General features: G+C 39.5%; 1 protein-coding gene across 3 annotated transcripts in view; it reads right to left on the bottom strand.

Moving 5' to 3' along the window:
* SVEP1 (sushi, von Willebrand factor type A, EGF and pentraxin domain containing 1) overlaps nt 1-26963 on the bottom strand; it is a 2252988-nt gene that overhangs the window by 22860 nt on the left and 2203165 nt on the right. The gene's annotated exons all lie outside the window — the stretch shown is intronic.

Raw genomic sequence — 26963 nt, 5'->3', positions numbered from 1 at the left:
ACCCGGATTGTGCTGAACTGGTAGTTAAGGATACCACATATACTGAACCTGTGGACATAGCTAACGAGTTGGCTGACAGATTACCCTGTGGCATCCCTGCCACCTGTCCCCTACCTTGTATCTCTAAAGAGCAGGTCATTAACACCCTCCCTAAGCCCAGGAACACAGGAGCTATGGGACCTGATAAAATCCCAGGTTGCATCCTACATGGGCTCCAACAAGAATTAGCAACACCTTTGGGTATTCTTTTCAGTCATAGTCTAAGCACTGGCTTCATCCCAGCTGAATGGAAAATGACCATCATTATTCCCTTGTACAAAGGTGGTACTTCCACTGACTCTGTGAACTACAGACCTAGTAGCCTGACTATCCTTATCTGCAAGACCATGGAGTGAATCATCATGGACCTTATCAACAAAGACATAGGTAATCTCAAAACACTTGGCTCTACTCAGTTTGGATTTGGCAAAGGGAGATAATCCCTGTTAAACCTGGTGGACATCTTTGAGAAAGTCACCAAGACCCTGGACAATGGGACAAGGAGAAATCTGTGCATACAGCCTACCTAGACTTAGCCAAGGCATTTAACACTATCCCCCACTCAGGCATCATTGACAAACTCACCCAGCTAGGCATCAGCTATTATATTGTTAGACGGATCCCTATAATCCTATGATCCTATGAACTGCATGTTAAGAAAATGGAATTCAATAGCTGAGGCCTTCTATAATGAAACAAAAAAATTGGTTGTTGAAAAAAGGGATCATAATTAGTAGGTCCTTTGCAGTGGAAAAGGGAAAACACGATTATTGGTTGTTGACCATAAAACTGTTTCTTTTTTTTTTTTTACACCTCCTGTTCTGAATGAATTTTTCAGTGGGGTGAGAAACTAACACATTTCTGACCACTCTGTTAATTCTGAACCTCAAATTGATGTTACCTCTTGGGTGAATAAGGTGCCTGGTTATTTGGTTACTACTGGTAGAGTTAACAACATATTTAACAAGTCTATGGAAATATTTTAAACAAAAATTTTAAAATTCAGAAAGTTGCAACTCAAGAATGGGTATTTTCTTGAGTGTATAAAAACAAACAAGTTCTGAAAGGACTTAGATCATGGAGATTTTCCAATGGGATGATCCAGAACTCGCCCCTGCATAACAAGTTGCTCGAACTATTTGACCGGCAAGGATGCGAGTTAATGGAAGTTTTGATGAAACATAATCAGAGGTTGTTGGACAGTCTTAACAAAGAGATTATTGATTTTGAAAAGATTATTATGAATGACCAGCTTTTCTTGTTTTCTTTGGAGAAGTATAAGAAAATATTTGCTGACATTGATAAGATCTCTTTTGATATAAAAACTCATAAGGAAAAGAAACTGGAAAGAGATAGACTGGATTACCAAAGGGGACATGCCTACCCTGTTTCAGTTTGTTACACCGAGAATTTGGATGGAGGAGAAGGGAATGATCAAAATACTACTTCCCATGGCACACATCTTCATGATAAAGGGAACCTCCCTTTATAATGACCCCATTTAAGGCATTCGTAGAGGTTGAGGAACCACAACACTGTACAGCCAACATAGAACCAACACAGGGGCAGAGTAACTGCTCATCCTCAAAATTGTGGACTGAGGGGACATGTTTAAGTGGAGAGGAATTGAACACCTTATTTTATATAACAGAATATGACGAGAATGATGGACCACACATATCAAGAAACAGCAGAGGTGACTTTAAAATTTATAACTATACTGATGCTGTATATATAGCAGAGGTTACTGTGATTTGTTATGTAAGGGTTTTAACTTTGTCCAATAAATTAAGGCCAAGGTAGAGAATGTTATAATTGACCTGAAAATGTTTTTAAGAAAGTTGAATTTTAAATTTTATTTTCAGAATTATAATGGATGTGTGATCAATGAGGGACTGGTTAGGAGAAGCACATTCAACCCCCTATGCAATTACCATTAATTTTGTTTGAGAACATGTGTGAAGTTGATTTTAGGGCCCTGACTAATAATTTCATGGGCAACAGAGAGTACAATTTCAACAGAACCGAATATTTGTTACTTAAAGGTTTAAGTAAAGACAAAAATATGAGGGTAATGAAGCCCAATAAAGGCAGCAAGGGCGTTGTTATTATGAGCAAGTTTGACTCTTGTAACAAAATGAATGACTTATTATTGGATACTGATTTTTATGAAGAATCTTCTTTGAATGCAGTCAGTATTTCATATGCATAGATTGATTATCTGTTAAAGGACATGCTTGATCAAGCCTCTATTTCTTATCAACTCTGGAAGTTTTTGACTTGTGAATATCCCACAGTGCCCTCCATCTTTGGGATACCCAAGATACATAAAAGTATCTTGGACCCCCCATAAGGCCAATAGTGAATGCTGGCAAGGCTAAACTAAGTCCCTTGGCCAGATAGATTGATTATTAATTCAAAGTGTCTGGATTCATATCATCATTTATGTAGGGACTCATGGGATTTTCTTACCAAGATGAGGAACCTAGAATTTTCTGTAGATATAATTTTCTTAATTACTGATGTTGCAAACTTATTTAATGTTATCCCACATAAACTGAGGATTGAATGGTTTCATGATTGTTTTGACCACTTCCACAGATTTCAGTAATGATTAGGTTAATGTTATGTCTACACTTATGGAAGTCATCTTGAAAAATAATTTTGTGTATTTTGAGGGGCAGTATTTTCTCCAAAAATGAAGTGTTGCAATGGTGCAGCATGTGCCCCAATATTTTTTAAAATTATTACGTTGGAATAGGAAAAGAGGATTTTATTTGGAAGCTTGCTCCCACCCCCATGGGCTTTATACACCCATTTTTTGGACGATATTTTAATAGTATGAAAAAAAACAGAGGAAGAGATTCACAATGTTATTGAATACTGTAATGATACTACTACTTTTTTGAAATTTACATGTGTCAGTAGTAATAGTACAGTTGTGTACACTTACCATAAAGGTAGATGTTCGAGTGTATTCACTGTTGCAGTCATCACACTTGCGGTTATCTGCCTGCAGGTAGTCCTCAGTTGGCCCGAATACCAGAGACTTAGTATTTCTGCATCGGTTGCTGTCACCCCAGGTCTGATGTCAGGTCGTCGGGGTATAATAACAGGCAGCCGATACCATTACATCAGTTTTTCTTGTCCCAAATGTCAGGAGCCCCCCAATAGGGAGCTAAGCTATGGTGGTAAAATCACCACCAGTAAAAAGTAAATACCAATACCAATATCCCTGCAAGCGGAGAGTAGTATACACAGACAGCAGAGACAGTGAGAGAGAGAGAGAGAGAGTGAAGGGGGCTGGAGGGAGGGAAACCAGGACTGCAACAGTGAATACAGTCTAACATCTACATTTATGGTAAGTGTACACAACTGTACTATGTTCTTCATGTTTCACTGTTGCAGTCATCACACTTGGGTTGATTCCCAAAGCTGTAGAAAGGGTGGTGGCAGTCAAGAAGTGTTTGGGCTGGCTAGTATGCCCTGCAGGACTGCAGTTGCAAAACCCGCCCTGGATTTGGAAAATATAGGCAGGTGGTAATGCTTGGTGAATGTGTGTACAGAACCCCAGGTAGCAGCCTCCAGAATGTCCCTGGTAGGGACTCCCTTGAGGAATGCTGTAGAGGTAGAAGTTGCCCTAGTGAAATGTGTTCTGACCCCCTGAGGGGTTGGTTTCCCATGGTGTTTGTAGCAGAAATGGATACAGTGTCCTATCCATTTGGAAATTGTCTGTTTTGAAATGGCCTTGCCCTCTGTCCCTGGTGCAAAACTGAGTAATAACTGGTCAGATTTCCTGAAGGGCTTAGTCCTATCCAGGTAGAATCTGAGCTGCCTGTGCACATCCAAAGAGTGCAGGATCCTTTCCCCTTTATTTTGAGGATTAGGGAAGAAGGTTGGCAAATGAATAGATTGGTTGAGAGCCACACTGGACACCACTTTGGGCATAAAGGAAGGATTAGTCCTGAGGGAGACCAAGACAGCATGAAAAAGAATGAAGGGTTCCACGGTCATAAGTGCTTGTAGCTCAGACACTATTCTCGCTGAAGTGATGGTCAGGAGCAATGCTGTTTTCCAAGAGAGGAATTTTAAGTCTGCTGATGCTGCAGGCTCAAAAGGGGGTAGTGTGAGCTTTTCCAGTACAAAGTTAAGGTCCCAAGCAGGGGTGGGTGCTCTCCTTGGTGGCCTTAAGTTGTTTGCCCCACTTAGGAACTGTTTGATGAGAGGGTGAGAGAATAGGGGTGGCTCAGAGTTGTAATGAGCCGAGATGGCAGAGGCATGGATCTTAATGGAGGAGAAGGATAGGCCTCTGTGAAGTAGATCTGCTAAGTAATTCAGGATTAGAGGTAGGGAGGGCAGAGTTGTGTCCACTCCTTTAGACTGAAAACAGGAGCAATACCTTTTCCACTTATCAGCATAGGATTTCCTTGTACTGGGTCTTCTGGCTTCAAGAATGACGTCTAGCACCCACTTGCTGGCTTAGGCTGGTCACTGGGGGAGAATTCAAGGAATAAGCCAGGCTGCAAGATTTAGGGTTTGCAGTTGCAGATACAAGATCTGTCCCCCCTGCTGAGTGAGCAGGGTTGGGCTCTGGGGTAGGTGCCAGGGTGGCACCAGTGACAGGCTGCGCAGGAGTGGGTACCAGTGCTGGCATGGCCAGTCCAGGGCAATCAGGATTCTCCTTGGCCTGTCCTGTCTTATCTTGAGTAATATTCTTGAGAGAAGAGACAGAGGGGGAAATGCATAGACTGAGAGGTTTACCCACTAGAAGGATAGTGCATCCACTTTCCAGGCCCTGCTGTGAGGTGTCCTGGTGCAGAATTTGCTGAGCTGGTGATTACAGGGGGAGGCAAAGAGATCCACCTCTGGGTCCTCAATTTCTGAATCAGAAGGCTGAAGGTGCTGGGCTCTAATTGCCACCTGTCATCTGCCAGTGAGTTTCGTTTACCAGGCAGGAATTAAGCTTGTAGATGGACCTGCATGTCCAAGGCCGTGTTCCACAGGGCCATGGCTAGCCTGCAGAGTGGGTAAGAGTGGGTTTCCCCCTGCTTGTTGATGTACCACATAACTGTGGTGTTGTCTGTTTTTATTAGCAGGGGTCCTGGTGAGAGTGTGGATCTGAAAGCTGTTAGAGCATGCTGAACAGCTAGCATCTCTTTTTGGTTGATTTGCAGATGAATTTGACTTGGGCTCCAGTGGCCCTGAATGCACTTGTCGTCCAGGTGTGCCCACCTGGAATAGTGTGATGTGTCTGTGATTAGGGTCTGGATGGCATGGGGTTGAGTAAAGGGCAGTCCCTTGTTGTGGTTGCATGCTGCTGCCCACCAAAGAAACTCTTTCCATAGATAAGGTATGATAGGAATGACAGTTTCTAGGTCCTGAGAATGTTGGCACCAAAGACTTTTTAAGTACCATTGAAGTTTCTTCATATGCAGTCTGGCATATGGAATTAGTAGGATGCATGAGGCCATGAACCCTAGGGCCTGCAGGATTTTCCTTCTGGATAGCTGGGTTCTGGTGGCCATTTGAGTGAAGTAGTCTGTCAGATAGGCTTGTTTTTCTGGAGTAAGGAATGCCATTTGGGATGCTGTGTCCAAGCTTGCTCCCAGGAATACAATCTTTTCACTGGGGACTAGTTTTGATTTCTTTTCATTGATAGTGTACCCCAGGAAGGTTAGAAGGTTTTTTACAAATGTCAGGTGCTGCAACAGCATTTCCTGACTGTCTGCCTGAATCCGGCAGTCGTCCAAGTATGGGTACATTTGAATTTTTCTCTGTCTGAAGTAGGCAATGGCTGGAGCCAGGCATTTTGTGAATACTCTGGGAGCAGTGGATAAGCCAAAGGGAAGTGCAGAGAACTGATAATGCATAGATCCTACCCTGAAGCATAGATATTTCCTGGATGAGTCCCTGATAGGGATGTGCAGATAGGTTTCTTTTAAGTCTAGGGTGGCTAACCAGGCATCTTTGGCCAGCACAGGAAGAAGCTGCTGCAGGGTGAGCATTTTGAATTTTGGTACCACCAGGAAGGTGTTTAGAATGGAACGATCTAGGATTGAGCACCAAGTGCCCTCTTTTGTGGGTACCAGGAAAAGTCTGGAACAGAGGCGGGACTTCCTGCCCAATACCTGGCAACCAAGAACAGGGTCAAGAGCAGAGAAGAATGCGTGTAACCCATGAAGCAGCTGTCCCACGAGAGACAATGCGAAATGATTCAAATCAAGGACTTTTTCTGTTAGGCAAACTGGATGCAACTCTGCAGATGCAGTCTCTATGCAGCGACCGACTGAAGCTGATGCTCAACACAAGCAGTTCAGTTTTAACGCTTGGGCGGGCCAGCAATTCTGGTTCAAGCAAGGTACTGTTCCGTTTGCTAAAACTGATATTGAACAGCAATTTAACAGCTTAAAAGAGAGACTATATTCATACAAAAGTAATCAATTAGAGATTAATTATTTAAGAGAATGTGTAAATGTAGAGCGGGTTCCAAAAGGCTTACGTTGTTTTAAATTCCCCAACAACGTGCAGCCAGGAACCGCTTATTATAACAAGCTGTGAAACATTTTCAGCAGGGCTGGGCTTCAGGTATTAGAAGTGATGATTGAGGAATATGAAGCGAAGGCTGATATTCTGTTAAAAGATTTGAACGTTTTAAATGATAAATTAGTTAATGATACTAGTTTTCTATCTGTTAAGAAAAATTACGACAATGTATTTAATGAAGTGGACCAGTTCTGTGTGAAAATTTTGAACAGAAAAATCAATAAACTAGAGAGGGATCTCAACGAATACAAGGAAGGGTCAGCATACCCAGTTATGGTGAAAAACAAATGGAAAGATGATCGCAGCAGGGAGGGGGTCCAGGTTAATACACATAGTAATGCATATGTAGAACCTCCCACTGAACCACCTAGAAGGAGTGAAAGGTTAGCTGAAAAAAATAGAAAGAACTCACACCAGGATTTTCAGTTTCCCCAGGACAGACCTGGGGGGAGAGGGGGGAACTATCAACATCAGAAGTGGAGGAAGTTATAGATGTAGAGATGATGCACACTTTGGACCTCAATGATTTAAATGTAGTAGCTCCAGAAGAGTGTGTAATTAATAAGGGGTGCACAATTGTGAAGGAGAAGAATTTCACTGTATACAATTTCACTGAAATTGAAATAAGGAAAGAGTTTTTTGATTTGTTTATTAAAGGTTTACATTTCATTCCTGCTCGTCCTTTTGACTTGGCAGAAGCTTTAATTGACCTTAAGTTATTCATAAGGCAGCTTAATTTAATTCTGAATTTTAATGGACAACCCTGTATAAAAACTACATTGGTCAGAGCAAGTACTTTCAACCCCCCCGACCCATCCATCCCTGAAAGTGTTTGAGGAGATGGTAAGTAAAGAAATAAGGAAAATTAATTCCATAAAATCAGATAAAACACCATCCAATATGGGGATAGAAGAGACAGCACTGATACAACTACTCAGGAGAGAGGGATGTAGAATTATGAAGCCTGATAAAGGGGGTGGGTTGGTTTTGATGTACATGCAAGATTACGAGACGCATCTCTTCAATATGCTGAAGGATTCTGAGAAATATGAATTGCTTTCCAGAAATGAGATGAATTTAGCCTATTCTAAAATCAATTATACTTTAATGGACAACTTATTACAAGGATTTATCAATGAGAAAGTTTACAATTATTTGCATGTCAATAAACCCAAGACACCAATAATGTTTGGGATCCCCAAGACACATAAAGGTCTTGAAGCATTGAAATTTAGACCTATTGTATCAGGTAAAGGGGGTATTCTTGAGCCTTTAGGAAAGTTTGTTGATTATGTACTTAAGAAGTTTGTAACAACTTTGGATTATATATGTAAAGATTCTTGGGATTTCCTTAGGGGTATTCAGACACACCTTTTTCAATCTGATTTACTAATGATAACTATAGATGTTGTGGAATTGTTCCCTAGTATCCCACACCAGGTTGGTTTAGATTGGTTTAATGAAATACTGGTCAAAGAATCAGGTCTGGGGGCTAACACTATCAATTTACTAGTTGAATTCATGGAGATCATACTGGAGAACAATTTTATGTTTTTTAATGGAGAAATATACAAACAAAAGAAGGGAGTGGCAATGGGTGCGCCATGTGCTTCCATGTATGCTAATATAGTTTTGCACAGATGGGAGCAAAAGTATATTTTTTCCACCAAATGGGTGGAATTTATAAAACACTACACCAGGTTTCTAGAAGATATAGGTTTATTGCGGAGTGGAACCAGTGGCGGCTGGTGACTTCAAATCAAAGGGGGGCTGCAGGAGACAGCTGAATGGGTGTGGTCAATGGGAAGGGGTGCGGCCAACTAGAAAGGGGAGGAGCTATGCTCAAAACCACAAAAACTAACTAAATACACTGCCGTGGGTGCCAAACCATCATTATGAGGGGTCCAATCAAGACAAAATGAAGTGCAGAAGAATAAAAATATTTCAATGCATTGGCTGCATGACAGCTTACTTAATATCTAGATGGAAACAAAAAGGTTGTGAGGCATGAAAAAATTAATTTCTTTTTTAAATACATTAATGGAATGCCAGTCAAAATCAAGTATAAGAAAAACAAGCAGCACTCAAGCTCAAACCACTTCTTGCACTGCAGTTCTAATTTATATTCAGCTTTATTAAAGTACCAAGTAACATGCTGAAAGTAGAAATCTCTGATGCCCCCACTTGTAAAAATGTTCCTTATCCAAAAAAAGACCTGCTGCCTGACAACTATCTACTTGTTTCATAGGGAAAACATGATCAAAGTAAAAAATGAAAAGCAAACAAGAAATAAGCTCAAAATACATTGCTTAAAAGGATTACTGTACAGGTTATGGACCACACGATTGGCATTCTGTTTAGTTTACGGGTAAAGCCTGCAGAGATGACTGAAGTCTCCAAGTGTAATAAGCTTCTTAAAATAATGTAATCCTGTCCCTTATTACAAATACTGCCATATGCATTTCAATACCAAAGGCTTATACATTATCTAGTTAAGTATTCTCTACATGGTAACAAAAGAAAGCCTTTCAATGTTGACAATTCTTTAACACTATGCTTATTAAAGCTTACTTGCATCTTACAATCTCAGCCAAGCTTACCTGATGGCCATTAAAGTATTGCTACTTAAACACAGAGCAACAGGCACTTTGAGTAATAAGCATAAATCAACAGTACAAAAAATGACAGAAACCAGACCATTCTGCAAAAATCAAGGACAGATGAAAAGCCACTGTAGTACTTGTGTCTACCTTGGATGGGGGGGATTCTCTGTACATTTACACTGCATAACTACTCCTTGCCTTGCTTCGACACATCCAGAGTCACTACATGGGGGAGTGGGGTGCAACAAGTATGTCAAAATTTGAAATGTCTCTGGCTGACTGTGATGACCCTGACATTTGTCATACCTCTCAACCTCAGAGCAAGAAATCTGGACAAAGTCATAAAAAGAAGTGGGACAAAGGCCCAAAAATAAGGACAGTTTTTAAAATATTTCTCTTATAAACTTAGAAAGATAATAGAATAGGTCTTGCATTAGTATGAAATTTCTGAATGGTATGAAATCTGAAACTCAAATGTCTGTCATTATTTTCTAACTTCAGTCTTTAATGGTTTGTCACTAATTTGCCAAAAAAAACCCACAATTTTATGAAAAATGGACCAAAAATGTGATGTAAAAATATAAAATAGCCACATAATACAGCTGGGAACCTGTCAAAGAAGGGACACTTTAATATTAGTACTGCTAACTTGAGCAGCTGACAAAATAAAAGAATCTACATGCATTTCTGAAATAAAAGTAATCTATAACTCTAATTATTACAGTTATTTCTTAATTGTAAACCCTCCATGTTTTCTTCTGAAATTGCTATTTTGCGGAGGGATTATTAGGGGAAGAGCAACATTTTGAGTCAAAATCAGGGACAGTTGAGAGGTTTGGGACTTACTGACTACATCAACATTATGCAATACCTCCTCTAAAGCTAAGCGAGCATTGACCATTACTGAGGAGACTAAAAAAATGAGGAAATTTGTAATACCTATTGCCAGCGTTTACATCACGTATGGACAACAACAACTATCCCAACACAGTGTCTCAATTAGGAACCACATTACTCAGTGACCATTTAAATCCATCACCCCAGTTGCCCACTATAAAATAAAGTATGTGTATTCAGCAGGAGAATAGAATCCATTCTTTCCCATCAGGTTGTACGAAAAGCCCACATCTGGATTACTGCTTACAGTTCTGAGAATAGTACATGTGTAAAATATAAAAATAAACATTGAAAACCAACAAGAACTATAATTTTATGTGTTCCATCCATTATAATGAAGGAAGAACAAAAGGAAACATAGCCACTAACACTTTTATTAATGGAAACTATCAGCATCAGCATCCCAAACTCAAATTACTAACCCATATGCCATATCAGACCATTACCTGAAAACAGAGTGCCAGTGTAAGACATCAAAATCATACAGGAAATCTTTCTAGGTTTTCCTAACAAAAACAGCTTTTGTCTCCATGCTGTGAAACAGTAGTGCTCATTTCTGGCAGGAAAGCTGGAAAACCTGCAATGGTTACAGTATAGGTTTTTCATCTTTCTCTGATGTTCCTGTGAATAAGACCCACTCCCCTCTTCCACACATTTATTTTTAAGATTTTTATCAGTAGGTCTTGGCACACCTCTCAACCTCTTGGAGCAAGAAATATGTACAAAGTCATACATAAAAGTGGTACAAAGGCCCTAAAATAGGTACAATTTTTAAGTTTGGCATTAAGAGTATGAAGTCTGAAACTCAAATGTCTGTCATTATTTTCCAACTTTAGTCATTAATGATTAGCATAGCTATTATATGAGAGAAAGCCACAATTTTATGAAAAATAGACCAAAAAAAAATATGAGGCACAAAATCTGGACATTATGAGAAAATCTGTACAGTTGAGAGTTTGGGCCCAACTCCTGGTATTTGACAGACTAGGCTGTTAATTGCCAGTCTTGCCTTTCACTCAAACTTTCAAAGTAAGTAACATTAATTATGTTTCTATGGTGGAAACATGTAATCAAAGTGCCAACAGGTAAAATCTTTATATTAAAAATAAATCTGACTGATTAAACTACAAAAAAGAAAGATCGAGAGAAAAACAGTAGTTCCACATGGTAAACACTGTCACTTACACTTATATTTCAATAAATATACGTTTCTAAAGCATGTGCTTCATATTACCACCTATCGTGGCTCCTGTAGCTCTTTAGAGATGTACCCAGTATGAAATATACAATACTACTTTAATAATGTATAAGAAAAACTAGGGTTTTAGTTTATAAAATAATTAATCTGACACTGCCCATGGAAATGTGACCTACCTATTCTATTTATACAATATTACAGTTCAGTTTGACTTTGCCCATTATAAATAAATAACCTAAATACTAATGCAAACTGAAAGACAAAGACAAGATCAACGTAGTGGATACTGTTATTTCATGAGATGGTATTAGTAATCTAATCGGATCATACATGATGTAACATTTATTTCCAGTTTTTCTTTACTTACTTTTACTTGAAAAAAAATAATCCTTTGCCTCTCTGCAGTTGGTAGATGATTTTCACAGAACACCTAACTTGCATCGGATCCGGATGCTTCGCTCTGTGTAAGTTTAATTATTCTACACGACTGTCACACAAGTCAAAAAAAGGTCAATGAATGTGAAATCAATCCCTAAACTAGCCGACAACTGACTGACTGATTCTCGCTCTTTTCCCAGCACATAAAGCCCGGGAAGAGAGCGACAACCAATCAGCAGCATTTAGGCTTAGCCCAGCAAGCACGTCATGACGTGCCTACTGACGTCGCAGTCCAAGCCCCTTCCAATTCTATGCGGTTTGGAACCGCATAGACTTCTGGGCATCACAATGATGCCTTCATTGCTCCTCCGGGCTGCAATGAAAACAAAAAAAAAAAAAAAGGCTGTTTAAAACCGCGGTTACAGTGCGCAATGCGCATGCGCGGACTTCCGAGTCGCGGACTCGAATTAAAGTGCAAAAAAAGATATATATATATATTTTTTTTACATTATTATTAAAATGTAACAATTACTGCTATTTAGCTGAGGGGGCTGCAGTCCGGCAGTCCGATGCCACGAGCCGCCCCTGAGTGGAACAGAAGATCAATTTTTGGAATTTTTTGAATACATCAATTCTACTACCTCTTTTTTATCTTTTACACACACTATTAGTAATGAAAAGATTAATTATCTTGATGTAACTTTATTTAAAAATTGTTCCAACAATAGGTTTACATCCAAATTGTACAGGAAACCCACTTTTTCTAATACATACCTCCATTTTACGAGTGGGCATCCATTTTATCAGAAAAAAGGTATAATTAAAGGCCAAATGATAAGAGCTTCAAGAATGTCCAGTACTTTGGAATATTTTTTGGAGGAGTTGACATTATTAAAAAGGATGTTTATAGAAAGAGGGTATCCTGAACCTCTGATAGATAGGTTAAGTAAACAGGTTCTTGACAATAGGGAGGGTAGATACCCCCCTTTGTTAGGTTCGGACCAGACCCATGAACCAACATCTAGTTATGACCAAAATGTGAGTCATTGTAATAATTACACGCACACTTTCTCTAACAACTCCCAACAAATTGAAGAAGTGATTTCCAAATTCTGGCCAGTTTTGACGGCCCATGAGGAGTTGAAAAAACATATCCCAGAACATCCTAGATTCACTAGACGTAGGGATACCAATATGAAGGAACTATTCGAAAGGTATCAACCCCAAGGGAGAATGAATAATAGCAAAAATTTGAAGAAGGGCACTTACAAATGTGGGATGTGTAAACAGTGCACAGCTATTTTAAATAAAAGTTCTTTATACATCCCCTCAAGGAATTTTCATTTTCAAGCTAGTATTTATACGAATTGTGCAACAAAAGGGGTAGTTTATTTGGGTTTTTGTACAAAATGCTTCAGTTTTTATATTGGTAAAACAGAAAGATCCTTAAGAAGGAGAATTTATGAGCATTTGTATGAGGTTTCCAGGAAAAAGGAAACCAATGCCTTCTATAAGCACTCTATTACATGTCCAGATATGCAAATCAATTTCATAGTACTAGAACAAGTAAAAATGGATGGTAGAGGGGGTGACTGGGAGACATGTTTAGAATATAAAGAACTTCTTTGGCAGCTCAAGTTAGATGCTGCTAGTAGTCCAGGCCTGAATGATAACATTAATATAAGTAGTGTCCTGAAATTAAGAATGGCTAGACTGTGAATAAGATGTAAACAGTAGACGAATTCCATTCAGAATCTGTCACAAAATTTGTTTTGATTTTTAAATATGTTATTATCTATTTAAGTATATTTACATAATATTTAATATTTTTAATGATTAGATACAGGTTCTTGTGAACACCTATATATTTTCCACATTTGCATTTTTGAAAACACTAATATTTTCATTTTTGTGCACACATTTAGTAATAGGAAGTTGTGATGCATAAGCAACGATTAGAGCAATGTATGTTCTGTAAAATGAACTTTTTTAGCATAAAGATTTTTTCGTTAAAGTTTTTATTTTCATTTTTATTTATGTTCAATTTTTATGGAGGGTTTTATAATGAATTAGCTGGTGTAGCCAGGTTAATATGGCACATTAAACATAATAATAATTCATGGTTTAGTCATTTAAAATCCTGTAACATTTTTAATTTGATTATAGCTTTAAAATTTGATTATGCTCTGTAGTCACATGTTTGATGGAGAGCTGTATATAAACGGCTCCTTTTTAGTGTACAATTTATCTTGATAAAGCTTGGTATTGAGCCAAGCGAAAGCGCTTGATTTGATTTTATTTTGGTTTTGGATGTGATTTCAAGTCTTTTTTGGTCAACGAAGGACCTGATACTGTTTTTTAAAAGTGGATGTGATTAAAAGTAATTTTTGCCAACACCCTACGGACTGGTTCCTCTTACTGTGGATCTACTGCTTTTGGTGCTGCTGTTTCGATTTTGTTTGTTACTGATTTGCAGATGAATTTGACTTGGGCTCCAGTGGCCCTGAATGCACTTGTCGTCCAGGTGTGCTCACCTGGAATAGTGTGATGTGTCTGTGGTTAGGGTCTGGATGGCATGGGGTTGAGTAAAGGGCAGTCCCTTGTTGTGGTTGCATGCTGCTGCCCACCAAAGAAACTCTTTCCATAGATAAGGTATGATAGGAATGACAGTTTCCAGGTCCTGAGAATGTTGGCACCAAAGACTTTTTAAGTACCATTGAAGTTTCTTCATATGCAGTCTGGCATATGGAATTAGTAGGATGCATGAAGCCATGAACTCTAGGGCCTGCAGGATTTTCCTTCCGGATAGCTGGGTTCTGGTGGCCATTTGAGTGAAGTAGTCTGTCAGATAGGCTTGTTTTTCTGGAGTAAGGAATGCCATTTGGGATGCTGTGTCCAAGCTTGCTCCCAGGAATACAATCTTTTCACTGGGGACTAGTTTTGATTTCTTTTCATTGATAGTGAACCCCATGAAGGTTAGAAGGTTTTTTACAAATGTCAGGTGCTGCAACAGCATTTCCTGACTGTCTGCCTGAATCCGGCAGTCGTCCAAGTATGGGTACTTTTGAATTTTTCTCTGTCTGCAGTAGGCAATGGCTGGAGCCAGGCATTTTGTGAATACTCTGGGAGCAGTGGATAAGCCAAAGGGAAGTGCAGAGAACTGATAATGCATAGATCCTACCCTGAAGCATAGATATTTCCTGGATGAGTCCCTGATAGGGATGTGCAGATAGGTTTCTTTTAAGTCTAGGGTGGCTAACCAGGCATCTTTGGCCAGCACAGGAAGAAGCTGCTGCAGGGTGAGCATTTTGAATTTTGGTACCACCAGGAAGGTGTTTAGAATGGAACGATCTAGGATTGAGCGCCAAGTGCCCTCTTTTGTGGGTACCAGGAAAAGTCTGGAACAGAACCCTTGATCTATCTGTTCCACAGGATCAGGTTGATTTGCCCTTATAGAGAGCAGGGATTGAACTTGGTTTTGTGCCTCTGCCCACTGGTTTGGAGGAAGGTCTGGGAACCTTTTTGGGGATGGCAGTGAGTGGAAGTAAAATATGTACCCCTAGGATACAATGTTGAGGACCCATCAGTCTTTGGTGATGGAAGTCCAGTTTTTTGCATGATGGGCAAGTTTTCATCCTAGGGGCACAAGCAGTTGGGCAGAGGTGGGGAGTAGAGTTGAGAAGTCATTGTGAAGTCTTTCTGTAAGGGGGTGGCTTAGCATTCCCTGTTTTTGAAGTGGAGGCACTCCATTGCTTAGATCTCTGCATACCCTGAGACTGTAGTCTGGGGGGGGTCTGTTTTCTCTGGTCTATTCTGAGATGGCCTTGAGGGGACTGGAAAGGACCAATGTTTCGAGGGGCAATGCCTACTGAATCTATGAGGCTGTACTTACAAGAAATCTTTGACTGTCTGCATAGATTTAGCTTTTTCTTCCATATTTTTAAGAACCTCTTCTGTTTGGTGCCAAAAAGATTGCCCTTGTTCAAAGGAGCATCTAATACTTTTGATTTGACATGGTCTGGCAAGGTCTGCTCCTTAAGCCAAGCATGCCTTCTCAGTACAGGACCAGTGACTGCTGCCCTGCAGGATGCTTCTAGGGGATCAAAGCCACATTGCAAAGTATGCTTGCTGACTTGGCTTGCAGAATGCATAAACTCCTGTAATTCTTTATTTTCTGCACAGTCTGAAAAGGTAGCTATTTTTTGCTTAATAAGTTCCATAATATGTTGTTGGGACTTCAGCATGTGAAACTGGCAATTCAAAGACCTAATGGTGAGAGTTGCAGAGGTGTATACTTTCTTACCCCATCTGTCTAAAGCTCTGGAATCCCTGTCTGAAGGGGTGGGATTCTTAGCTGTAGCTGCTTTGATACCTTTAGGCCCCTGGAAGATGACCTCTGGGTCAGCAGTAGGATTTTTGAAAAGGAATTTGTGAGAGTCAGGAACTCTGTAGTACCTGTCTGGTTTCCTAGGAGCAGGGGGTAAAGTATCAGGAGTTAAACTGGATTCCATAAAGACATCATCCACAACATCCAGGACTGGGGGTACTGCTAAAGGCCTATGTTGTGGCAAATCTGGAAATTATCTGAGTCTCTTTTTGGACTGAGGATAGTCTTGGCATTCACAGTGGAAATGCTCTCTTAAAGTATGTAAGGTTTCACCAAAAGAAACATCCTCTGGAGGAGAAGCAGAGGGAATGGATTCCTCTGCATCTGAATCATCATAAGCAGATAAAGACATGTCTTCATAATCAGATACCTCAGAATCTTGGTCTGTTAAAGCTGCTGGGGACAGGTTTATTTTTCTATTAGCAGGGGAAGGCTGACTTCCCCTAATCAGGATAATAAGGTCCTCTGCCATTTTAAGCATTTGATGTTGTGGCAAGGAAGCAGGTGCATGAGTTTGGGTCATCTTTTTTTAGGCGTAGCATGTACTCTTGGACTTAGAAACTCGGTAGTTTTAGACAGAACTGAAGACGCAAAAGAAGTTGTTGGTTTATGTCGAATATCGGTAGTGCGAAGAACTTCCTCAGAAGTCGGTGCCTGCTCAGCAGCTCTGGACTCATCCAAGGTAGAGATATCCAGAGGTTCTGTAGTCGAAGAAGAGTATTGTGGCATACCGGACTCCGGATGGGTCTCGGTAAAGGCTTGCATATCCATGGAAATGGGCATCAGGGGCTGCGAAAGCACCTCATTGTGTACCGGTGAACTGGCAACTAGCTTAATGGAAGCATCATTGTCAGTTTTGGACCTGTGCGTTCTGTCTCTGTCTTTATACTTACTTTTTTTTTGGAAGATCGGTAGTCAGATGGTTTACCAAAGCCATTTCAGAATATGGAGATCGAGAACGAAAGTATTTAGCGATAATAAGGGCCCGACGACAAATAGTTTGGGCATTGAACAAGGCACAAAACTGACAGAAAGGTACGTTGTGGTCTGGGCCTAAACAGGTGATGCAGTAAGAATGGAAATCTCAGTGAGGTATTTGCTTTCCACAGGCAAGACAATTGTTAACTTTTTTTGTAACTGACATCGGTTAGAGTAAAAAAAACAGATCCCCAATGGGATACTTAGCTTTGGAAGACTTCAGGATAATTCAGTTTTCAGTTCGGAAATGGAAACTCAGGTAGCGGTCACCCGGCACTCATGCGAACTGCTTCTGCTTCGGGCTCCTCTGCAAGAAAGACTGATGTAATGGTGTCGGCTGCCTATTTTTATACCCCTGATGACCTGATGTCAGACCTGGAGTGACAGCAACTGATGCAGAAATACTAAGTCTCTGGTATTCGGGCCGACTGAGGGCTACCTGCAGGCAGATAACCCCAAGTGTGATGACTGCAACAGTGAAACACAAAGAACATCATCAGTTACTTGGATGTGGAAATTAGTAAGGATTTTGTTAACAGAAGATATGGGAGTAACATCTATAGGAAACCCACTTACTCTAACTGTTTCACACATTATGATAGCTGGCATCCTGCTCACCAAAAATGGGGGCTTGTCAAAGGGCAATATGTGAGATTAGCTCGAATGATTTTCGAGAAGGAAACTTTTTTGGAGGAAGGCAGAAAATTAGCCAATATGTTTTATGCTAGGGGATATCCTCTACAGTTAGTTCAGAAAGTAAGTGGGAAGAGGGACACTGGGTTTTATCAACCACTTCTAAGATCTGTTGAGTGTAATAACTTTGGTAGAGCCTTTGCCTCTTCATCAACCACTGATGAATTTGGGCATTCATTTGTTACCACATTTACTTTAGAACACCTGGACCTTGTAGCTATCTTGAAAAAATTGGAACATTTTTTTTATTTTGATGGAGTCCTCGGTTTGGTGGGCAAAGAACCTAAAGTTGTATTTAGAAAAGGGAAATCTATTAAAAATGATTTGGAATATGATGGGCACTCACCCTTGGCAACTAGTTCCAAAAAAACAGGGACTTTTAAATGTGTGTCCTGCCCTCAGTGTATGTATATTCTAGCTAAGGACACCTTGGTTAATAGAATACAGGTCTACACTACTTTTCATTGCACATGTAATTCAAAGAGTATAGTCTACATTGCACAATGTCAATACTGTCCATGTTTTTATGTGGTAAAAACCCAGAGGTGATTTAGGGGTTGCATTTATGAACATATTTATGAAATTAAGCACAAAAAGAAGAATGATGCCCTGTTCAAGCATATTGTTAGTTTTCCCAAACATATGAAAGAATATGAAACGAAGTATCCAACAACAAAGGCAAGACTCGAAAAAAAGTTTAACTGTTTAATCAATGAAGTGCTTTTCATTGTCGTATATACGGCAACTTCTTCAGATTCATACACACTAGTACTTCACAAGTTTAAATAGTAAGTACAAAAGTCACATGATCAGCAATCAGCTGATGTTCCATATGTAACTAACAAAAACCTCATTCAAAAAGTTTCTCCATTCAGTTAATCATACTATATAATAAAAGAAGTAGAAACCAAAACTCGAACAAAAAAGAAGCACTTATAACCAGCGGCTATACCGCTATATAGGTTACGGTAATTTTACCTTTGAGGACAAGATTTTCGTATAGCGGTACAGCCACTAAAGTCACATCATATAAAATGGGACTAATGTCGATAGGCCAAGTGTGTTCCTTTTAGGTCAACACTTTTATCGCTCAATTTAAGGTAACATGTTTTAATATATTTAGTTGTCTTGATGTTTTAATGAGTTGTATATGCATATACATTTATACATTAATTCTTTATAATTATTACATTTTATTTTATTTGAAAGCAATAGGGGAGTCATCGCTGGTTATAAGTGCTTCTTTTTTGTTCGAGTTTTGGTTTCTACTTCTTTTATTATGTAGTATGATTAACTGAACGGAGAAACTTTTTGAATGAGGTTTTTGTTAGTTACGTATGGAACATCAGCTGATTGCTGATCATGTGACTTTTGTACTTACTATTTAAACTTGTGAAGTACTAGTTTGTATGAATCTGAAGAAGTTGCCGTATATACGACAACGAAAAGCGCTTCATTGATTAAACAGTTAAACTTTTTTTTCGAGTCTTGCCTTTGTTGTTGGATACTTCGTTTCATATTCTTTCATTAGTTTGTTGTGTTTCCCGTTAGTACAATTTTCCCAAACATGAATTTTTATTTTTGGTGTTGAGATAATTTACAAAAATCCTAGAGGTGGTCCTTAGGCTGATTATTTAGAAGCAAAGGAGCTATCTTGGTAGGTTAGGCTTAATGCACGTGTTCCCTTGTTTGAATGATCAGTTATGTATAGTTAGTATTCTTAAATTGAGATCTTATGTTATTTAGTCAGTTAAGCAGAACAGTTTTAATTTATGAGAAGATGAGTATTTTTATATAAACCAATGTATTTTTATACAAATTAAGGTGGGTATTTGATATACATTTTTTGTATGTGTGATTCATTTTTCCATAGTTAATTGTGTGTGTTTTATTGGTTAGAATCATGACATGTGACCCACAAGAGGGTAATTTAAATGAGAAAGTTCATTGCTGAATCGATTTTGAGGAAGTCCTTGTTATATCTGGATGAAAGCGCTTAATCTATTTGTCGTATATTAATAAATGGTTGTTTGATCGACTTTCAGGGTGTGGTGTGGTAGTTTCACTAACCCAGCTGGTATTTTGAATTTATAGTGCAAAATTATAACAAGATGCTAAAACAAATTCCTTGTGAACTTTCCTATGTTTAAAGTTAGTGAAGAAATTAACATTTCTTACATTGGAACAAAAAAGGTATGAGTAACAATGCTGGTATAAGGTAATTTCAAAAGCAAACCCCCCTGACAGGGAGAAGATGATATTGTTGAGTGAAGCAATAAAAATGTGTTCCTTAAAAAATAAAACCATCTGACAGGGAAAAGTGGCTTCACTGTTGTGTTGTAAAGCAAGAAAGAGGTGCTGATTCTGGATGCAAACCATCTGTGGGTAAAATGGGAGTTCCCCACTGTGTAATGCAACTATAAAATTTTATGCAAACCCGGTGAATCTGGTTGTGAGTTGTCTGCTCTGAAAACTGAGAGGCAGAAAAAAAGACAGTAAGAAAAACAAAACATGCTGCTATCTTGGATGGTGAACAAGTATTAAGTTCTGTTGACATACAGCAATATGGGTTGACAAAAGAGATTAATATTGGACAACCAAGTCTGATCACAAACAGTGCTGTGTTGTAGCAGAATGAAAACGCTTTGCTTCAGAACATCACTGATACACAGAAATAGATTAAAATTTAGCAGTTCAGTGTTGCAAACATGCATTTTAGCTGAAAGTTGATCACTCTGCCTGTAATGATTCTAAGAGAGTTAGAACAGATGACGATGAGGAGCGCAAATTGTTTTTTGTGTGTTGTTAAAAAATAGGACTTGTAGAAAAGGTAATGGAACCTGTTACAAGACATATATTATAAAAGGTTAATGAAGACTACTCTTCCACACCCGTTACTTAAAATTACTGTGTTTTTGGAGTGAGCATGTCCATACTCCTAAGAAGCCAAACCATATCTAGGCTCATAAGGCAGGACAATGAGCTTGTGTTCTTCCATATCCTACTTACTGTCAAAACAATCTGTATTACATCATAGCCAAATACGGTATCCCCTCCATGTCATTTACAACCCATGAGGCACTTCTAGGCAAACTGAAATCCCTTCTCACTAAACCTAACACTAGTCAACTGAAGGATTTCTACTACCTTTCTATTAACTAGGAAACTACACTACCATAAGAAAGTATGTACAACACTTTCTAGATTTCATAATTACTAGCTCCTTACAATAACCAATTCACATCCCAATTAGGGGATCAAAACTATTGGATCCACTTCTCTACAACATAACTCCACTATGTGCTACACCCGTAGTTGCTCCATCACTGGTGAAATCCCATCAAAGTTTAGTAATATTCACTATGAGGGTAAATTTTGATTTACCATCAAACTCTTTTGTAGTTGGAGATGATTCTAAGACAAATTTATTACAGCTAGCCGATGTTCTGAGAAAATGTAAGCTTCACCTCCCCTCAACGACACCATCTCACACAGTGGAACATTCACTGACAGTTTATATGTTCACTTAAAAGCATGCATTGAATTATCAGTCTTCCTCAGACTCAAATACAATGTCAAATTGAAGAATAAACCCTATCACTGAAACCTAGTATAAATAAACTATATGATAATAATAAAAAGAAATACATTGTCTGCAAGAACAAACTTAATACTCCAACTTTTAAAAGTGAACTCAGACTAACAAAGAACTTAGAAGTAAAATTAAATCCTTCAAAGGTAAATAATTGAAAACTGCCACCCATGTCAATGACAACAGCAAAGTGATTTTCAGCTATGTCAGAAACCTTAGAAGCAATGTGCAGCAATGCAGTAATCTCATACATAACAACACATACTCATTCCCAGAAGAAATAGTCAACATTTTAACATATAAATTTAGATCAAATCTTGCACTATTTCCCCCAACCTTCCCCTCCTTATAGTAACATAACCACACTCCCCAGATCACTTTGTCACAGGTCCTGAGCGCTCTCTCCAAGGCCAAAAACTCTAGCTCTATGGGTCCAGAGAATGTCCAGGCTGCATTCAGTCAGTACCAAGTACAGCTGTATAGACTCACTGTTGAACCTATTTAATCTCTGGCTCTCCACTGGATTGATGCTGGAAGTATGGAGAACTGTTGCACTCAACCCACTCTATAAGGAAGGATCTAGTATTCACCCAGGAAACTATGGACCTATAAGCCCCTCTGGACTTATCCGTAGTCCAGTGGAACACATCATTTTGGAAGTAGTTTACAAGGACATCAACATTCTACAATTCCTTGACCCAAACCACTTTGAGATCACTAAAAGTAGATCCTGCCTGCCAGACTTGGTGGGCTTCTTGGAAAAAGTCATTGATGCACTGAATGCAGACAAACTGATTCTCACTAAATATCTCAACCTGGCCAGGGCCTTCGATACCATCCACGTTCTGCAATTATCAATAAGCTAATCAAATTAAATATAAGCCCTTGTTACTGGCTGGTTTGCAAACTGGCTTACTGACAGAACCCAGTCTATTAGTGAAGGGGGCATGCTCTCATTGAACAGGGTAATTGCTGGTGATGTCATTTAGGGATCATTTCTTGGGCTAATTCTCTTTGGTACTTACTTTTCTTTTGTCAAGGCTGATGGCAAGGCTCTGTGGATGACCAAGTCTGCAGATGACTGCAGACTTGCAGTTGTCATAAATTTTCCAGCTAATTACCAGATTTTTCAGTAGGGCCCGACACATACAAACAACTGATGTTTGGACCATGGCCTTAAGCTATATGCCAAGAAATGTAGTATTGTGTCCTTTAACAAACATGAGCACTCATGCGCCTACTACATAAATGGCATCCTTTTGAAAATTGATTCAATTATTGGTGGCCTAGGTACTTTCAATCTGAACTATTCAGTTATTGCTTACATTTCTGTAGTTTATGTTCATGAAATGCTTTATATTTCACCTGGCTGAGCATGAAATTAATCAATATTGACCAGTGCACAACCCTGGTAAACAAATATAAATAAAATAAAATACATAAAACAAATTAATGATCCTTTGATCAGAATGCATCCACTGACAACAGGAAATCCTTTTCTCTAGCCAGACTGATTACTAAGAGTCAAGGTCAAGGGAAGTTGTCATCACTCTCTACTTATCACTCATCAGACCCATGATAGAATATAATACTCTTTTCAATATGCGCTTGTCTACACATATGACTCAACTCAAAACACCAAAGCGTTTTCTCACTCTTCCTTGTACTACATAGACTTTTTTCAAGCATTTTGCTTCTTTTCTGTTTCCTATAGACTCTTAAGGGGTACTTCTGCCTTACAAACAAAGCCTTGAAGGATACAGTCCTATATGACCTCCTATATATCCACCAAACAAGCAGCACCCTAAACACCTGTTCAAAGGAAATATATTTCCATGGCAGTATAAATAGGACCTGCTGGTGAGGTACATATCGCTCTCAAAAAATCTTCTTTTTATGGAATAGACTTTTCTTAGATGTAAAACAAGACAAGTTCCTTACCCTCTTCAAGTGCAACCTGCATGAATGGATGGGACATTGTAATTTCACCCCTGGTCTGGCCCCTCAAACCCTTAATAAAACGGAATGAAATTTAGGTAATAGTTATTCATGCTGTAGGGTACTGACAAAATGGGATCTTGAGGCTTAGCCACAAATGATCTACCCGATTAACAGCCTAGTATTAACCACAATATAATCAATGACATTGTCTCTCAGTGCTTTATATGTGAAGTTAAAGCATTAACTGAGGGTGCAGAAATGCTAAAACAGCAATAATTCACTGTTACTAAACCGAGATAATCAATGACAATGGTGCAGCAGATGTTTTCACATTTTTATTTTTATTTTTTTATTTTATTTAAGTTTGATGATCGGAGAAGTCCACTGGGCCAGGAAGAGCCCATTTTCAGTGGAGGCCCGGGGACAAAAGCTCCACAATAATTGCAAGTTATATTTCACATGTTACAAAAGGACATAGTTCACACAGCTAATTAAACATTTACAGATTCGCTCCATGATATTTGCAATTGGCTTGTCACAATGTTACAAAAATGAAAAGACATAATTCAATACAGAAATTTCAGCGTTTACATAAAGTGAATATTGTTGTTATAATCTCAATTGTAGGTTTAACATTTCAAAATATATAGATACTAGCCATTAGTAGGTTAGGAAAATATTATGCATGGAGAGGGTAATAGTATAATTGAGATTGGAGAGTATAGTATAACAGATATTAGAGAGAAAATTAGTTTTTGGTAGGGGGGGGTTGTTTTGGGTGGGATGAAGTAATAGTAGAGGTAGTTGGAGGAGTCAGTGCAAGGTGGAATGAGGGTGGGGGAGGGGTTTAAGTTGGAGTGTGGCAAGGGCATTCCCATTTGGAAGAAAGATGAGAGAGTAGCTGAGATTTGAAATTTGTATGGTTAGGTTAGGTAAGTTGCATAGGTGTGTGGGAAGAGAGTGGCACTGTATAGCTAAGGAGTGAGACAGCAGTAGATGGCTAGGAGGTCGTGCAAGTTTGTGGACCTGAAGGAGATTTTGTTTTTTTGGATCTGAGTGAGCGGTTGGGAATGTAAGGTTTTAAGGAAGTAGCGAGAGCTGGGCAGTTGGCAGGTTTAAAGACGAGCTTGTGGGCAATTGTGAGTTGTGGGTAACTGAGGTAGTTGGGTTGATCAAGCCAGTTGAGGGTGAGAAGGGAGTGGCAGTGGTGGAATGAGTTTTTTGAACTGGTTGCAAATTTGGAGATCTTGTGGTAGTAGAATTCAAGTTTGGACCGAAGGCCAAGATGGAGATTGGTGAAAAGAGGGGCACCATACATAAGGGAGGGGAGTAGGAAGGTGGATGCAAGAGTTTGATGGGTAGAGGGGCTTAGGAAGCTGTTGTGCCTGTAGAGGAGACCTAAATTTGGTGGGTTTTCTTGATTGCAGAGTAGATGTGGGTGTCAGATTTTAGTTCTTCATCAATAATGATGCCAAGAACTTGGTGTTGGGAACAATTTCAAGGAGGGTGTTCTTTTGGCTCTGTATGGTGAATGTGGATTTGTCAATGGAGTTTTTGGTAGGGGGAAAAAATTAGTTTGGTTTTATTTGCATTGAGTGCCAGGTGGTTAGACTGCATCCAGGTTTCTGTTATGGAGAAGGCTAGTTGTTTTTTTGCTAGGAGCTCGGAGGGGGGAGAAGGCTGAGCAGATGATTGTTGAGTCTTCTGCATATTGAGTGATAGATGAGTCTGGGATGGATTGGTGAAAGTTGTTAATGAATAGGTTGAAAAGAAGAGGGCCAAGAACAAAACCTTGTGTGACACCTGTGGGTGTGGGAAGGAAGGGGGAGGTTGAAGTTTTCCATTGGACAGCTTGTTGGCAGTTGGACAAATAGCTGGAAAACCAGGCGATGATGATAGGAGAGAGGTGTAGGGTGGAGAGTTGGGATATAAGTAGGGTGTGTGAGATGGTGTCAAAGGCCTTTGACAGATATAGGAATAGTGTGGATATGAACTTACCTGAGTCGCGTTCGAGGTTTATGGTTTCAAGAAAGGAAAGAAGGGCAGTCATAGTGCTGTGGCCAGGGCAGAAGCCGTGTTGGGTAGGGGAGAGGAGATTGTTTAGTGTTAGGCGTATTGTTTTCTCTAGTATTTTAGAAATAGGGGACAGGGTGGCAGTAGGCCTGAAGTTAGTGATATCAGTATTTTTGCCACCTTTGCGGAGGGGGATGATGTAAGCATGGCGCCAGATAGAAGGGATGTATGATTCTTGTATGGATCTATTTTTTGCCACCTTTGCGGAGGGGGATGATGTAAGCATGGCGCCAGATAGAAGGGATGTATGATTCTTGTATGGATCTATTTATAAGAATAGAGATGGGATAGGCAATGCTGTCTGCAGATTGTTTGAGGAAGGTGGGTGGAAGGTTGTTGGGTGCATTGCGACAGGGTTTGAGTTTGAGGAGTCTTTTTATAGTGCTTGTGGGGATGGACTTGAGGCAAAAGGATGTGGAGGAAGGTTGATGATTGGGGTGGTGGTTGGGGCAGGAGGGGATGGAGGAGGGGGTGGGAAGGAGGCTGATAGTTTAGCTATGCAGTCTATGAAGAATGAGTTGAATTGGCTGGCTGTTTCAAGGTTGGAGAGGTTGGAGTCTGGGCAGGGGTTTTCTTTGTTGCCAGGATGCAGTATGGATGAGATGGAGTCTCAGAATTTTGGGGGATTTGTTGAGTGCAAGGACTGGAGTTTGGAGTTGTGGGCTTTGCCATCTTAAATTATTAGTTTTTTTGCGGAGTTTCATAGTTGGTTATACTCTAGGAGGGTTTTAGGGGTTTTATGTTTTTGATATTGTTTCCATTTTATGTCCCTTTGGTGCAAGGCTAGTTTAGTATCTTTTGATAACCGTGGGCAGGGATTGGTTTTGATGTGTTTGGTTCGAGGGGGGCTTGCTGATTGAGAAGGGTTATGAATGAGTGGTTAAAGTAGGAAATGGCATCAACTAGAGGAAGGGTTTTTTAGAGGGGACCAGTCAGTATGTTTTAAGCATTTGGAGAAAGTTAGAGGGTTGAAATATGAGAGGTTGCAGGTTTGGATGTAGTGGTGTTGTTTATGCAGTGGAGATGGAAGACGGTCATCAAAGGCTGGTAGGTGATCACTGAGAGGATCAGGTAATGTTACGGTTTTCGTGATAAGGTTTGGGTGAGTTGTTAGGATCCAGTCAATGATGGTCCCAGAGGTACCATCTTTATTTGGTCTGGTTGGAGATTGTATTAGTTGGGAGAAGTTGTACAGGTTGATTGTGTGGGACGGGGTTTCAGAGTTAATAGTATTCCAGTTGATGTTGGTATCACCGAGTATATAGGTTTCATTTTTTATATTGAAGGAGAACCAGGACAGGATGTTTTCAAGAATTTTGATATTATCACCAGGGGGGGAGGGGGATATAGAGGGCAATGATACATATGGACTTGTGGTTGTTTATTTTTAGTAAACCTATTATAATTTCAGTGTTGGCAAAGGTTGTTATTTTATTGGAGAAGGGAGTTATAGTATGGGAGGTGGGATAGATTATTGCTACTCTAACTCCTTTTTTGTGGGCTCTGTCATTGCGAATGATTTGGAAACCTGGTAGTAGGATTTCACTATCTTTTACATAGGTTTTCAGCCAGGTTTCAGAAACGGCGGTAATGTCGAGGTGGTTATGGGAGAGGCAGGCATGGAGGTTAGGGATTTTGTTT

Source organism: Protopterus annectens, chromosome 2.part0, assembly GCF_019279795.1.
Source record: "Protopterus annectens isolate FY-2018-M chromosome 2.part0, PAN1.0, whole genome shotgun sequence".
NCBI lineage: Eukaryota > Metazoa > Chordata > Ceratodontiformes > Protopteridae > Protopterus > Protopterus annectens.
This window is presented reverse-complemented; position numbering and strand designations above follow the sequence as displayed.